Source organism: Vicugna pacos, chromosome 6 (genome assembly GCF_048564905.1).
Source record: "Vicugna pacos chromosome 6, VicPac4, whole genome shotgun sequence".
NCBI lineage: Eukaryota > Metazoa > Chordata > Mammalia > Artiodactyla > Camelidae > Vicugna > Vicugna pacos.
In genome coordinates, this window is record NC_132992.1 from 56,184,826 (window position 1) to 56,201,329 (window position 16,504).

Sequence of the window (16,504 nt, forward strand, 5' to 3'; positions counted from 1 at the left end):
AGAAGCAGCCCCAGTCTCGGTCTTTGGCCCTCTGGGGATGTCTTGGGCAGGCGGCCCCGGCTGGGGTGCCCAGAAGCAGCCTAACCAAGGCACTCAGGTGTGCCTGTTGCAAGAAGGCCCTGCAGAAGGATACTTTGCACATGGGGCTGTGATAACACTAATGTTGATTTTTTTTTTACAAGTCATCAGAGATGTTTGCAAAGTGAGTTTTATTTTTTTGTAATTCCTTTATCTTTACTTAAAGGTGAATGTGTATTCCTCTGGGAGGAATAGGAAGAAAACAGGAATGTTAATAATGTCAAACAGAAGACTTCCTCCCTTATTAATATATAACCCTCCTGTATTTATGCCTAATGTAAGCTGATTTTTAAAAAGCTTTCCTTTGTTGCATGCCCTGTGCAGGCATCCCTATTGTACATGCATGCCTTTCGTCCTGTTTTCCTGTAAAAAGTTAGTGAACAAAGAACTATTTTTGCCTAGTTCATGTTGCCAAGCAATGCATATTTTTAAATTTTGTCATATATGGAAATAGCATGTTTGTTACATGTAAAAGCTTTACTGATATACAGATATACTAATGTTTGAAGATGCTGTTCTTTGCAAGTGTACAGTTTTCAAATGTTGTTACCAGTGAAACACCCTTGTGGTTTAAACTTGCTACAATGTATTTATTACTCATTTCCTCCCATGTAACTAAGAATCATGGCTATATTTCATATCAACGTTATATTGAAAGTGAAGGGAAATGATTAATACAAGGTTTTGTAACACTGGTGTGTGTCTTTTTTTCTTTTTTGTCAATGTGATTGATGAGAAAACTAGAACTGAATCTTAGAAATAAGCCAACTGGGAAGAAAATTAGCCTGACATCCCTGTTAACTGTTCCCACCTGGCCATTCTATGAACACTGTCAACTACAAGCTCCTTTTTTTTTTTTTAACAAAAAGGTAGGGAGAGAGGTATAAGGTTTTTCACAGCTTAATCTGTGCTCAGAGTAGCCAATAAATGCATCAGCTGACTTAGGGGCATGTTTCTAAATACAAACTCTAACCTTGCAGGTGATACTGTGTATCGCTTGCTCTCCACCCTCAATGCCTTTGAAATCATACTTCACCCCTTAACCACAGCATAAACTGTAGCTGCCTTGAAGCCTTGGGCTTTTATCTACACCCCAAGGGCTTGAATTTTAATACTTCTAATTCCAGTATGCTACAGAATATATAGTAATATAAACTCTAAATAATGTGTCAGTTAAGCATATGGCTAGAGAGACCACCCTGAGTTTGAATTCTGGCTCCAGTATTCTCTGGATTTGTGATCTTAAGCAAGTTCCTTAACCTCTCTGAGCCTTGTGTTTGATTTGAGTTTTGGCCTATGATATTCAAGGTTTATGTAATTAAGGTTATGTAAATTAGTCCTACAACTCCACCCCGAAAAAAGTAAAGACAAAAGGAGACATAGGATATAGAGGTTGTTACCACTAAAACCTAGCAACCCGAGATTTCTCTGAGGCAACCACAGCTTAATATTATGACAATGAGCACATGATGACTCTCTTTTCACCAGTCTCAAGCTGCTCAAGAGACTTGAAAAATCCAAAATAATCCCTGGAAACATGAAGAGATGCCTCATAAACTGAGACATTAAATGAAATTCCTCCTGAAGTTAAATTCCCATAACCCAAATGAGCTGTATCTCAGTGTATGACTCAAGAATATTCTAAAGGGGAAGGGAGAGTGTATAAGTGAAGAGTTGAGACTCACTTTTGAAATGTGTGGAATGAGGGGAAATAGGAGATTTGTGAGATTAGAGGGACCGTAAAGGGCTCTGCACAGTGCCTGAAACGGGGTTAGTTAGCAATTTTCATCAGCAAAGCTGTGGCTCTTTGTTTGCAAACTTTGTAATGGCTTCTTCAATCCTGGAAAAAAGCTTACCCATACAGTAAAGCTTTTAGGACTTCACCGAACTGCCCCCTCCCCAAAAGAGGTTTAATTGCGTTTATTAAAGGGGGATGAGCACCTATACAGCATTCTGGCTTGGAAGAGACTGCAGTGGGTTTGAGCCAGGAACCCAGAAGGGGCAAGATGGTACGATCAACTCATACTCTCCAGGCTAATGAGAACAGCGCCATGGGGGCTTTTCAGGAAGGATCCAAACCCTGGGAAAGTACCTTGGTTTGGTCCCTTGAACAGTCACTACATCTGGGTGTGGCCCTGACTCCTGATCAGCCCAAGTCCTATTGTACCCAGAGGCTGAGGGGAGGGCCTGGGGGAGGCGAAAATCTCATCCATAACCAGAACCTAATCCTTCTCTAGAAAGATGAACGGTCAGGGTGACCCTGGGCCCCCAGAAGCCCGCACTTCTTCCAGGCCCCCTTCCCCAGTGGGCATGGCTAGCACATCCAGCTCAGCACTGATCTCACAGGTGTTGTTCCACAGGCTTCCACAAGGACTTCCATTTTCTGTTTTCCATCCATACATCACAAAACTAAAACTACCCCTCGCCTGGGCATGTCAGCCTCTGGATCCTCACCTGTAGCCCACTCAGGGCTTCTCAAACCACATGTGAATTTTAGTTGCAAGAGTGGATGTTTACTTCCAAGCCACATAGTCCAATTCATTTGTAGAATACAGTTTTTTAAAAAACTAACAATCCCCCAGTCTTGTGCTATATTCAAGAGACAAAATAATTCTGTCAAATTGCTTTAAAAAAAAAAAAAGACCCATTCTGGCTCCCTAAGTTCTGGGGTCAGCCTGCAAGATCAATGTGCGAATCCTGCCACTAACATCTCCCCTCCACCAGGGCCAACAAGGCCGGCAACACAGCAGAGAAGTCTAAGGGACGCCCAGAAGTTGGCTCAAGAACGGCACATATGGGGCAGGGGGCAGGTACAGCTCAGTGGCACAGTGCTTAGCATACACAACATCCTGGGTTCAATCCCCAGCACTGCCATCAAATAAAGCCAATTATCTCCCCCTCAAATTTTTTTATTTTAAATGGCAAATTCTTTGTTCACTAGTCATTTCTAAGAGTGTAATATTTGAGAAAGGGGGAAGGAAGTGGAAGAAGAGGAGAGTCCAAAGGTAATAAGAAGGTAATAATGGGACCAGTAGTGGGAGGTTAGAGCCCAAACCTAGAGTCTTTGGAAATGGGGCACGTGACAGAGCACTGTTTCCACGGCAACCCTGAGACCATGGTCTTCACACTCCTCACTCTCAGTTTCTGGTCCAGGTGGCTCCTCTGACTGTGGGGGTGCGTCCACACACTGGGGACCCATGAACATGTATGTAGATGCCCGGGAAGTTGGAAACTTTGGCAGATGCCAGCACGACATCTCAGTTATGACCAAGGGGCTCCACTGGAGCAAGTGATCGTTCAGTGTCCTCCCCAGCGCCACCCAACAGCCTTGCCCAAGGGGCTCTTAGGCACAGACAGTGACTTCTCTGTGATATAGACCTGGCAACTCAGTGTCTGAGAATTTCCTCCATGGAATATTTTTCACTCTTCAGTGGTTTCTACTTCAATTTTTAAAACCGACTGAGAAACATTTTGGCAACCTTATAAAGCTCAGACTTTATAAAAAGACAGCTTTGTGTTTACATTTGACTCAGAGCACATGTTTTCAAATAGTGTGTTCCACAGTTTTTTGAGGTTTTATGTTTTTAAGTCTAATCCAGGAGAAACAGAATCAGAGCTTTGGTGAGTGAAACGGTCCCACCAGAGCTACTGGAACTCAAGACAGTCAAGAGGTTCCAGTTAAACTTCCCTGTGGGGACCACGGCCGGGACTGGGTGTCCCTGTTTGTGCCAATGTCCTTGGGAGATAGTTCCAGTTTTCCATGCATAAAATTCTACCGAGCTCAAGAACGAAGTCAGGTAAATCTACAAAACCCCAAGATCAGCCCAGTTAGACCTCTCCACTTTGCTTTCTGTCACGCTTAGCCTAGATCTGTTCCCTGGCGAAAAACTAAACATGGATTTCCATTACCTGCACCTGACTGAGTCTCCTTTGGCATTGACCTATGACCCTGTTACTCATTGAAGCTGGTATATGTCCAAAGACAGTAAATTGTGGATGCAAGAAATAAAATGCATATATGACAAATTATTTCCTTCCTTCCGTTACCAAATGCACAGAGCACACACCCTGTGGGTTTTCTCCTGGTCCAGTGCTCTGGGATCTGGAGGACTCCATCTCCTAACCTGCTCCACTTTGGTCTCCTAAAACACAGAATCCAGCCCTCTTCACCAGTCACTGTATTTATTCAGGGGTGCTTCTAAAGTGTTCATGTCCAACCCACCCCTCCCAAAAGACTTCAGTAGGGCAGGCCCCAGGTTTGCTGTCTTCCTCACACAACTGGGATTTCCTAGAAACCTGGTGCTGGCCAGCCGCATGTCTGGAGCCAGAGGACACCTTGCAAGGGACAAGCGCCAAGTTCCTTCTGAACAGGGTAGGTGAAGTCCAGGGACAGTGAGCCATCTGTCCTATGCCAACAAGAGAAAACCTGAGATGCCCCAGCCGGCCCGCGGAGTGGGGTCCCTCAGTCTCAGCCTGAATGATGCGCGCCCAGGGGTCAGAGTGTCCACAAGGGGGCAGGAGAGGGAATCAGGGCTGCTGAGCTCCTCCCAGCAGACGGAAGTCAATCCCCTGCGGAGCCGCCCAGCTTCCTTCGCAGAAAATGAGCGACCCCGGGGAGAAGTAGTTCCTGGAGAGAGCCTGTGGCGCATTCCAGATTTGCGGGCAGGAGAGAGCAGGTGAGTCTGAGGGACTGAAATAAGTAACATACGACTGGAATGGAGAAATGGGAGTGGAGGGTTTGGGGGCCGGGGATGGAATGGAGCCAACAGCAGGAATGTAAAGGGCCTCGTCGACCGGGGTAGAGTGTGGACTCTCCCTTAAGGACTAGCTGCCCTTGCCCGCGAGCCATATGACCAGAGGTAAGGCTTTTTTGGTTTGTAGAACAGAGAATGTAAGTGAAAAGCCTTCCTCCTGCCCCACGCCCCAGTCACCCAGCCCCCTCCCTGGAGGCATTCGGAGTTAGTCTCTTGCGTAGCCACCAAGAGATATTTTATACAGTTACGAACACTGATATATCGTCTTCCTTTTTATATGCACAAGGGCATTAACATGCACGCTGTTCATCCTTGTGTGGTATTTTTCTTTTTTTACTTAAATCGGTTCTGGAAACCGCTCTCTATCGTTGCCTCGTACTTTTGATGGCTGCGCAGGACTCCACTCTGGGCTAAGGCGACTTCTCCACGGGCCCCGTGCTGATGGGCACGCAGGCTGCCTGCATCCTTTCTGCTACAGACACTGCTACGATGGCATCCACTGGACATGGGTCGTTTCCCACAAGTGGGAAAGTGGAATTGCTAGATTAAAGGGTTTTAAATCAGTCCGTGTTCTCCAGAGACGCACCAGTAAGAGAGAGGAGAGAGATTTATTTTTAAGGGATTACTCAATTGCAGGGGCTGGCAAGTCTGAAATTTGTAAGGAAGCCCAGCAGGCTGGAAACTCAGGCTGGAATTGATACTTCTTCAGCCTTAAGGCAGAATTTCTCCTTCCCCTAGAAACCTGTTTTTGCTCCTAAGACCTTCAATTGCTTGCCTGAGGCCCACCTACGTCATCAAGGGTAATCTCCTTTAATTGATGTCAACTGACTGTAGATGTTAACCACGTCTGTAAAATACCTTCACAGCAACACCTTCATTAGTGTTTGATTAAATAACTGGGTACCAAAGCCTTGCCAGGTTGACAGATTAACTATTACAGGTATCATCTGTTATTTTGCTGGTTTTTCCCAGGCTGCCTTCCATAGATTTATACTAACAGCAGCTATGACAGCGCTTCATTTCTCACTCTCTCACAAATCCCATATCACCAATTTTTTCAAAATATTTTCCAATCTAATAGGTGAGAAACCAAAGGTGTCCTTTTCATTTGCATTTCTCTTTGTGAGTGAGGTTGAGCATATTTTTATACAGTTAATAGCCTTTCGTAATTTGCTTTGAACTATCTGTCCATGTATTTGCCCGTTCTACTATCAGGTTGTCAGTCTTTTTCGAATAATTGCTAGAAGGTCTTTGTATATTGTGGAAATTACCTTTGGTCTGTGATAGGAGTTAAAATATTTTTCGCAGTTTGTCTTTTGCCTATGATAATTGTTTCCATAGAGAATTTTTTTTGATGTAGTTGAATTTCTTTTTTTTTTAAATTTTATTTTCTATTGAAGTGGACTTGATTTACAATGTTAGTTTCAGGTATACACCAAAGGGATTCAGTTATATACATATGTATATTTTTTTCAGATTCTTTTTCACTATATGCTATTACGAGACATTGAATATAGTTCTTTGTGCTATACAGTAGGTCCTTGTTGTTTATCTACTTTATATATAGTAATGTGTGTCTATCCCAGACTTCTAATTTATTCTTCCCCTGCCCTTTCCCTTTTGGTAATCATAGTTTGTTTTTTATGTCAGTGAGTCTATTTTGGTTTGTAAGTAAAATTTGTATCATTTTTTTAAGATTCCACATATAAGTGATATCATGATACTTGTCTTTCTCTGTCCGACTTCACTTAGTATGATAATCTCCAGGACCATCCATGTTGGCTGCAAATAGAATTATTTCATACTTTTTTATGGCTCAGTAATGTAGTTGAATTTCTTGATCTTTTCTTTTTTGGCTGCTGGATCTTTGAATCTTACTTTAAAAGGCCCTCTCTGCTTTGAGATATACTATGTTTTCCTGTAGTACTTTTTTGCATTTATACCTTTGAACCATACCTTGTGTAAAGTATGAAGTACGGATCCAGTTTTATTTCTATGCAAAGTTGCTACCCGTTTGTGCCTGTGCTGTTCATTGAATCATGTCTTTCCTCCATTGATTCGAAATTCCACTTTTGCAATGTACCAGCTTCCTCTGTGTGGGTCTATTTCTGGACTTCCTATTTTTCTTTCCATTGATATGTTTGTGCATCCACTAGCACCCCCTACTGTTTTAATTATTACAACTTAAATTTTTGCTTTAATACCTATCTAGTAGGGAGATTTATATTTTAGCAAGATCACTCTGACTACATTTTGGGAAATGGATTGGAGGAGAGGCAAAGGGGCATTGAGGGACCCTCCAGGGGCTTCTGCATCATTCAGACAATGCACAAGCTCGAGGGAGGGGCAAGAGGGGTGGGGGAATGGGAGGGATCTACGAGGTTCTTAGCGGGCAGCAGCAGCATGATTGACAATGGGCTGAATGTCTGAATGTGGGGACTGAGAAAGAGGCTGAAGAGTCCAAAATGCCTCCCCAGTGTCTGGCTTGGGCATCTGGGGAGTTGAGGTTCCATTCACCGGTAAAGAGTGAGCTGGGGGGGGGCGGTAAGGGCAGCAGATGGAGTTGTTATGTTACTGGACATACCTCATCATTCAATGCAAGTCACCTGGGAGAAATAATAAAGAGCTAGTAATTATGCACAGATCAGTGTGCTAAGCCAGTAAAGTCGGCATTAGATTATCCCCACGTTGCAGATGGGGAAACTGAGGCTCAGGGATGTCAAGCAGCTTGTCTAAGGTCACAGAACTCCTACGGGGAAGAGCAGGTCAGGGGCTCAAGTCCAGGTCTGTCTACCCTCAAATCCTGCCAGGAGGGGACCATGACTGGCTGTCAGGCTTTGAGACCTCCCCATATGAGCATTCACACTTAGGAGACTGTGGTGAATCTCCAGGCCTTTTCTTTCCAATATCTGTTGCAGCCTTAGACCCATGGCTACAGGTAGGCAGGAGAATTCTACAAAATGACTGCCTCAAATAATTGGTTAAAATATGGGCCCAGTTGGAGGAAGAGGAGCTTTGGTGGCTGCGGTGCTCAGCCTGGCACGCACTGATCACGTTGGGGAGCTTTACCAGCTGCTCATGCTGGTCCCACCTCCAGAGATTCTGATGTTTCCCTGGGGCACAGCCCGGGTATGGGGGTTTTAAACTCCGGGTTGATTCGAATGTGCAGCTAAGTGTGAGAAACATGCAGTAAGGGGACCAGTTTCTCCTTGTTTACCGAAGTGGTCCATGATGTGACCATGCTTCTGCCTCTTTGATAGATGAGGGTAAAAAGACAGCTGTTTCCATTGACTCAATGGAGAACTAAGAACAAGCACCTGACCCATCACAGCACTTGGGCACAGCCTCTGAGAGGTCTCTAAATTGGGCAGAATAAGCAGTGGCGTTTCCACAGGCTCAGAGTCACTTCCCAGGTTTCTCCCCTCACTGACACGCGATGGCACTTGCAATGCATACCACAAAGACTGTTTTTGGAAGTTGTGTTCGTTAATTAGATTAATGAATGTTGTTGCTCGGGATACAGAACACACAGTCTGATTATCACGTATCTGTCAGCATAAGTTAGATATGCTGCAGTAACAGATGTCCCTAAAATTTCAGTGACTTAAAACCACAAAGGCTTATTTCTCACTGAGCTGCACGTCCATCTCAGGTCACCTGGGGCCTCCGCCCCACACAGCTTACTCTGGAACCAAGGCTGGCACGACTACCACCACCTGGAGCATTGATGTTTGCTGGGCCAGAGGAAAAGAAGGAAGAGGCTTCCAGCAGAAGTGTCCCTGCGGCTCCTGCTTTATCAGCCAGAACGAGTCACTCAGCCACATCTGACTTCAAGGGAGCTGGGCAGCGCAGTCCTACCCTGTGCCCAGGTGGGTAAGGTCCTGGGGTCCCCATCTCGCCAATTCCCAACTCCTGGGGAATTTGGGGGGGACTTTTTAATTGAAGTATAGTGGATGTATCATACTATGTACGTTACAGGTATACAAAACAGTAATTCACAATTTCTAAAGGTTATACTCTATTCATAGTTACTACAAAATATTGCCTACTTTCCCTGTGTTGTACAATAGATCCTTGTAGCTTATTTTATACATTGTACTAGTAGTTTGTACTTCTTAATCCCGTACCCTGTCTTCTCCCTACCCCCTTCTGTCTCCTCTTTGGTAACCATTAGTTTGTTTTCTATGTCTGTAAGTCTGCTTCTTTCTTGTTATATTCACTAGTTTGTTATGTTTTTTAGATTCCCTATGTAAGTGATATCATAGAGTATTTGTCTTTCTATGACTTATTTCACTTATCATAATGCCCTCCAAGTCCATCCATGCTGCAAATGGTACAGTTTCATTCCTTTTTATGGCTGAGTAATATTCCATTGTATGTGTGTATCGTATCCTCTTTATCCATCTGTTGATGGACATTTAGTTTGCTTCCATATCTTGGCAATTGTAAATAGTGCTGCTGTGAACATTAGGGTGCATGTATTTTTTCAAATTAGCATTTTCGGTTTTATCAGATATATATATATATATGTGCCCAGGAGTGGAATTGCTGGGTCATATGGTAGTTCTATTTTTATTTTTTTGAGAAACCGCCACAATGTTTTCCACAGTGGCTGGACCAGTTTACATTCCCACCAACAGCATACGAGCATTGCCTTTTACCACATCCTTGCCAACATTTATTTGTGTTCTTTTTGATGACAGCCCTTCTGACAGGTATGAGGTGATATTTCATTGTGGGTTTTTTTTCCCATTTTTTAAAAATTGAAGTATAGTTAGTGTACAATGTTGTGTCAGTTTCTGGTGTACAGCATAATATTTCAGTCATATATATATACATACATATATTCCTTTTCATATTCTTTCTCACTATAGGCTACTAAAAGATATTGAATATAGTTCCCTGTGCTATAAAGTAGAAAGACTTGTTGTTTCTCATTGTGGTTTTGACTTCAGTTTCCCTGATGATTAGCAACGTTGAGCACATTTTCATGTGCCTGTTGGTCGTCTGCATTTCCTCTTTGGAAAAGTGTTCAGTTCCTCTGCTCTTTTTTTAATCAAGTTGTTTGGTTGCGGGAAGGGGTTGGTTTTGGGGTTTGGTTTTTTTGTTGTTGTGGTTTTTTTTTTTTTTTTGGATGTTGAGTTGTATGAGCTGTTTATATATGTTGGATATTAACTCCTTATCAGTCATATCACTTGCAAATGTTTTCTCCCATTCAGTAGACTGTCTTTTCATTTTGTCAGTGGTTTCCTTTGCTGTGTAAAAACTTTTAAGTGTAGTTAGGCCCCATTTATTTTTGCTTTTATTTCTTTTACGGAGACAGATCCCTAAAAATATTGCAACAATTTATGTCAAAGAGTGTTCTGCCTATGTTTTCCTTTAGGAGTTTTATGGTTTCTGATTTTATATTTAGGTCTTTAATCTGTTTTGAGTTTATTTCTGTATGTGGTATTAGCAAATGTTCTACTTTCATTCTTTTACATGTAGCTGTCCAGTTTTCCCAGAACACTTATTGAAGAAACACTCTTTTCTCCATTTCATATTCTTGCTTCCTTTGTCATAGACTAATTGACCATAAATGCGTGGATTTATTTCTCGGCTCTCTATTCTGTTCCACTGCTCTATATGTCTGTTTTTGTGCCAGTACCATATTGTGTTGATTACTGTACCTTTGCAGTATAGTCTGAAGTCCAGGAGCATGATTCCTCCAGCTCTGTTCTTCTTTCCCAAGATTGTTTTGGCTATTTGGGGTCTTCTGTGTTTCCATACAAATTTTTAAATTATTTTTTCTATTTCTGTGAAAAATACCCTTGGTAACTTGATAGACATTGCATTGAATGTGTAGATTGCCTTGAGTAGTACAGTGATTTTAACGATATTAGTGCTTCCAATCCATGAACACAGTGTATCTTTCCATCTGTTGCTGTTGTGCTCAATTTCTGCCACCAGGGTGTTATAGTTTTCTGGGTACAGGTGTTTTACCTCCTTAGGCAGGGTTATTCCTAGGTATTTTGTTCTTTTTGATGCTATGGTAAATGGGATTGTTTCTTTAATATCTCTTTCTGATCATGACCTCTGATAAATGGATGTTGAATTATGTCAGAAACTTTTTCTGTGTCTATTGAGAAGATCATTTGATTTTTATTCTTCAGTTTGTTAATGTGGCATATCATATTGATTGATTTGTGGATATTGAAAACTCCTTACATCCCTGGGATAAATCCCACTTGATCACCAGGAGGAAACGGAAGGCAAACTAGGGCACCCAGCTTTGAAATGGAGTGCTCCCCATGGAACTAAAATGTAGTCAGTCCAAGAGAACAAACACCAACTGGAACTTGGGGACATAATGGGCTAAGAAGAGGCCTTGACTCCAAGCAGGAGGGGGCCGCAGGCAGAGGCACTTTTCACTAAGATTGAGGCGATGCTCAGGCACCGCACACTGCCCAGGGCTCCTGGAACTACCCTCCTGCCTCTCCCACCACAGCCATCTTGGGCCACTGTTTTCAACTGTTCAGCCCCGAGTTCTCCTCACTGTCTACTCACAGGCACAGGGAAGTGTAATCCTACCCTGTGCCCAGGTGGGTAATGTCCTAGGGTCCCTATCTGGCCAACCATCTGTCCATCCCCACCTGAGCCCATCACAGTGACAAACTCTGGTCACTGTCCGGGATCATTCTCTCTCTTCAAACTCTCAAAGTCTGGAGGAGCTTAAAGTGGCGCCACGGGACCAGGTGGTGTCCTGGGTGGCCGGGCGACCTCCTGTCCCACCCGTGGCACACTGTGGAATCACCAGGCCTCAGAACCAGGCCCAGCCTCACCTTTGTTAAACACTCCTCTGTCAGTTCCCTCTGGACTCGGAGCAGAGCAGTTTCTTTCATCCTACATCTCCAGCTGGGCTGCAACCTGTGGATCACTCCAGGTTCAAAGACTCCAAAGCAGGGGAATTTAATGCGACAAAAAATGCCTTTATGAGCAGCAGTCCTTACCTTCCAGGCATGTTTGAGGCTGCTCTGACTCAGTCTCCCATTCAAAGGCTGGGTTCAGTGGAGAGCCAGCAGGAAGCCAGCACACCTGACTGTTTGAGGGACTGACTCAAACAAGAAAAGAAAAAGGAACAGGTGCTGGAGCAGCAGAAGTGCCCACGACAGCCTCCTGTCCACTTCCACTGGGTGTGTGGGGAGCGGAGAAGCTTTAATCACGCCCTCCCTGCAGCCCGTGGAGCCCCAGAGGGACGAGCTGCTTCCTGTGTCCCCTCTCCTGCTGCCTCCTGCGGTCTCAGGTGCCCCTTCAGAGAAGCGGCCCATGGGACCTCGGCCCCTGAGCAGGAAAGGGCCTCCAGCTCCCCAGATGTGCCCCAGACCCCTACTCGGGCACATTTCCAAGTGCTTTGCTTTTCATATTTATTCTGAAGGGGGTATTCCTTGACCAGGACTCTGACAAGATCCTAGGAAACTGGAAGCTTTGTGCCCATTTTGGAATCTGGCTTCTCTCACCTTGAAAATGGGATTTCTCCCTATCTGGACACCTAGAAGAAAGTGCTACAAAACTGAAAAGACTAGCTTCAAAGCCCTGGGGATTCAGAGCCAATTTCCTGAGTTCAGTTCCCAGCTACACTGCTTACCAGCTGTGTGTCCTAAACGGCTCTGACTCTCAGTGCCTCAGTTTCTCCATCTGTGACATGGGGGTAATACCCTATGTGGGGTACTAAATACCTGATGAGTTCAGAGGATCAAATGAGTGATGCATGCAAAGTACCTAGAACAGTGCCAGACACATAAGACGTACTCTTGAGGGTTAGTGGTTAATATCATCATTATTACAAACCTCAAGTCCACACCTCGTCATCAGTCAATGGCATGAGTCATAAACTACAAAGGCAGAACTCACAGCCATTTCCAGCACACTCTTCCAGCTAGAAGCACCCACAGACCCAGGCAGCCTGTGGTCTGACCATGTCTTCATTCCCTTCAGAATGTGCAACCACTGCTGTAGCCTTGGAGACGTGTTCTAAATGTCAGGAGCTGTGAGCTCTCGTGATGATGCCATAGAAAATGCCCTCTAGCCCCTCTGTGTCTGCTGTGAGCAGGCAGATGGAGGCAGAGGGCGCTGACACTGCCTATTAAGTGCCTCGATCAGCAAGGGCTGGGGGATGTCACCCTGCAGAGGGAAGAGCCTGTAGATTGTGATGAACTGGGACACGGAATTGTCTTGGGGATTCCTTCCTTCTCCTGTCAGGGGAGAGAGAGTTAAAGCCACAGGGAGGTGAGAAATGAGGGGGAAACAGAGCCAGGGAGAGGCTGTGGTCCAGGGTAGGAAGGTGGGATTTGGATGTAAGGCATTCTGACTGCTCAGGGCAGAGAAGCCTAGGGCGGCTTGGTGGTTTCAGGGCAGAGTCACCCCCCAGGGGGATGCTAACTAACCTGGAACTCACAACCCAGAATCCTTCATGCACATGCACATGCACGTGCACCTTACAAGCCGACGTGTGCAGTGCGCTGGCACGTGCACACACACACAAAAACCCTCCATCCTGAGATGTGTTGTGCCAGTTCCTTGTAGCACCGTGGTGACTAGAATCCCCCAGGCCTAACTGAAACCAAACTGAAACCATGTTCAGTGGACGTAACAAGGGAGAAAAGATCACCTTAAACCTTTCCCCTGACAAATCTCCTGTCACATTCTGGCAGCCCAAGTGGTTCCAGAAATGAGCATGGAAGCAGCGCGGCAGCTGGCGCCCTCTGGTGGACAGTCTCGTCCCGGCTGCCTGTGCCCGTGCTCTGGGGAGGCAGCTCCCAACAGCACAACTCGAATCAACAGCACGATGCGTATCAGCACACATTTCTCTGCCCACTGGAGGTGCCTTGAAGAGGACGAAGATGAGAAAGAGTCTATTCTTGCTCTCGAGGCACTCCCAGCCTCCCCATCACGTCTCTTGTAGTCTGCGTTGTTCTCCCCGCCCTGGCACTCGGATGGCAACAACTTAAATATAACCAATAAACAATCGTGGAAGCTCCTCTCACTGAATCCCCGTTATGTCCACATCCTGCACAAGGCTCTTCTCATCCATTAGTTCTCACTGTGAATTTAATCTTACGGATTTTACAGATGAGACTCAGTGCACGTAAGTGACTTGCCCAGCTCATAAATGCCAGAGATTTTATTTAAATGTATTCATTTCCAGTGCATACAAATGGTACAAAAGTCAATCTTACAAGGAAGTTCACGGTAAAAACACATCTCTCTCCCACCACTATCCCCTCGGGTCACCACCCCAGTGGCAGCCTCAGTTTTTAGTTTCTTGTAACTTGTCCACACATATTCTGTGCACATAAAAGGAGTCCTTTTTAAAAAGTACATAAGGTAGCATGCTATGTGCTATTCTCAACCTTGCCCCTTCACCCAACAATATCACTGAAGGTTATTCTGTAGCAGTAAAGGCACAGAGCTGCCTCATTCTTTTCAAGAGCCTTTTGTACGGAGTAAGCACAAGTTACTGCTCACTGATGGGCATTTTGAAGTTGCTGGTCTCCTGCTATTACAAGTACACGACAGTGAACCTCCTTGCACGTCTGTCCCTTTTGCACACATGGAATGGCTGGGTCAAAGGATGTGTGTGCATTTGTGACTTTTGAGAGGTGTCACCAAACTTCCCTCTATTGTGATTGTACCACCTGACCCCAGCCTCCCGCCTCCCGCCACTGGCAGGGAATGGAATCTGGGCCTCCTGACTCCAAAGCAAAGATTGTTTCCCCTATAGTGTGCCCCTCCTTGACAGACTCTCAAAGTCATGACTGGGACCCGCTGGGCAGGCACCAGACACCTTTGCCGGAGCTGTGCCAGGAGACTCGTGAACGCCTTGGAAACACGGGGTTCATGGAGGAGGGGAGTCTTCCCAGCTCTGGGGGCAGGATGTCCAGCCCTGGACAGACAAGTAGCAGTAGCTCCTGGACAGACAAGACCCTTTGGGGATGCACTTTGGTCTCCCCAAGCATCTAAAAGGAGGCAGAGAAGCGACTTCTGTCCCAGGCCTTCAGAGTCACCAGACTCTCCTGTGGCCGCTCTCCAAGGGTCTGCACACACGCCAGCCTCTGCTGAGAGAGGAAGCGTCTTCTGTAACTGGGGAGCCACTGGGACTCTGGCCCCGTGGCGCGAGGTTCTACCCACATGAGCCCATCTTGCTGGATGCTTACCGCAAAGCAGCATTCTCCTCTGAGAAGAGACAGCAAGAGAAGACCTTGGCATCTCTCTGCCCCCTCATGCAGCCTCCTTCACCAGCAAAGCTCCCTTTTCTCCTTCTCTGTGCCCCACTGGAAGCGAGGGACCCCTGGTGAGTCAAGGCCAAAGGAATCTTCTGAGGGGACTGGGATGTGTGGACAAGGACACCTTCACCAGCGAGGCACAGAAGACAGCCAGCCAGGGAGAGCCACGCCACACCTGTGAAGGGTTCCAGAAGGAGAGGAGTGAAGCCAGCGTCCCAGCAGGGCCTACACTGCCCACCAGCCTTGGGTGTCAGGGAAGCCCAGCTGGCTCCCACTCAGCTCCTGGAAGAAACCATGACTGGAGATCTGGGAGTAGAGGTGGGGCCTGGAAAGCTGCCTGGACAGGCTCCTGAGTGGGCGGCGAGCAAGCCACGTGACCAGCGTCGCAACCCCCTCCCGGCACCCTCACCCAGCACAGCGGCTCCTGTCACTGCTTCAGGCAAACACCCCTGCCAGCTGACTGGAGCAATTTGTCACCTTTGTAACGCAGACAAGGAAACTACACAGCCCTTTAAATGACAGAGCCGCAAATCAAACCCCGGTTTTCTGCTGGGCATTTGAAACCTTGGGTCATGTCAGGGAGCAGAGTGACATCATACCGGTAGCCCCCAGAGACTATTCCCTAGGGAGCCCAACAGCGGCTGCCCTTTATGTCAAAATACAAAATTTGTTCGAAAAATAACTAGAAGGCATCTACCCCAAGACTGCACGGTTCCCGGGCCTTATAGCCAGGGACCCTTGTACAGTGCAAGTCATCAGCCTAACTGCGCTGTTTGCTCTTGTGAGTGTGGGTTTCCAGAAGCAGAGCTCCAGCTAGCCGTCTCCCCAGACGCCAAGCCACCTCCAGCGTGTCCGGCGGGGCCCCTGCTCCCAGAGGAAGGGCTCTCCCAGTGGGAAGCGATGGCTTTGGACTGTAGCCCTCACACTTGACTCTGCCTTAGAAACACCCATAAATCATTGCTCAGTTTTTAGATGGGATAATGATACTGTAGTTATGTCTTTTAAAAAAAATTCTCTTAGCCACATGACCTGTGCTGACCTGTCTATGGATGAAATAATAGGCTGTCTGGGACTTGATTCAAAATACAGAGAGGCATGAGGTGGTGTAGAAATGAAACAAGACTGCAGTAACTGTGGAAGCCAGCTGTGGGTACATTCTATCTTTTGCACATGTTTAAAAGTTTCCATGATAAAAGGAGAACGAGGAGGGAGCATGTAGAGAGCTGCGTGAAAATGCAGCTCATCAGGCCCTGGCCCCAACCCCGGCTTGCTGAGAGAAGCTGAGGGCACGGGCATCTGTCCTCACAGGCACTCCGGGAAACAGGGAAACCTCAGGACCAGGGCCCTGAGCCAGTGGGCGCTGGGAGGCGCCGCCCGCCCCCGGGTCTCCCTGGATTCCCTGCAAAGGCC

The 16,504-nt window shown here is 46.1% G+C and overlaps 2 long non-coding RNA genes across 2 annotated transcripts in view; both read left to right on the top strand.

Moving 5' to 3' along the window:
• Nucleotides 1-4,657: 4,657 nt before the first annotated feature.
• LOC140696929 (uncharacterized) overlaps nt 4,658-16,504 on the top strand; it is a 50,116-nt gene continuing 38,269 nt past the window's right edge. The window contains exons 1-2 of the long non-coding RNA XR_012073617.1: nt 4,658-4,754; nt 8,485-8,701. This is a non-coding gene — a long non-coding RNA (uncharacterized lncRNA). The remainder of the gene's footprint in view (nt 4,755-8,484; nt 8,702-16,504) is intronic.
• Nucleotides 12,866-13,848, top strand: LOC140697131 (uncharacterized). The gene is made up of 2 exons (XR_012073962.1): nt 12,866-13,097; nt 13,523-13,848. It is a non-coding gene; the product is annotated as an uncharacterized lncRNA (long non-coding RNA).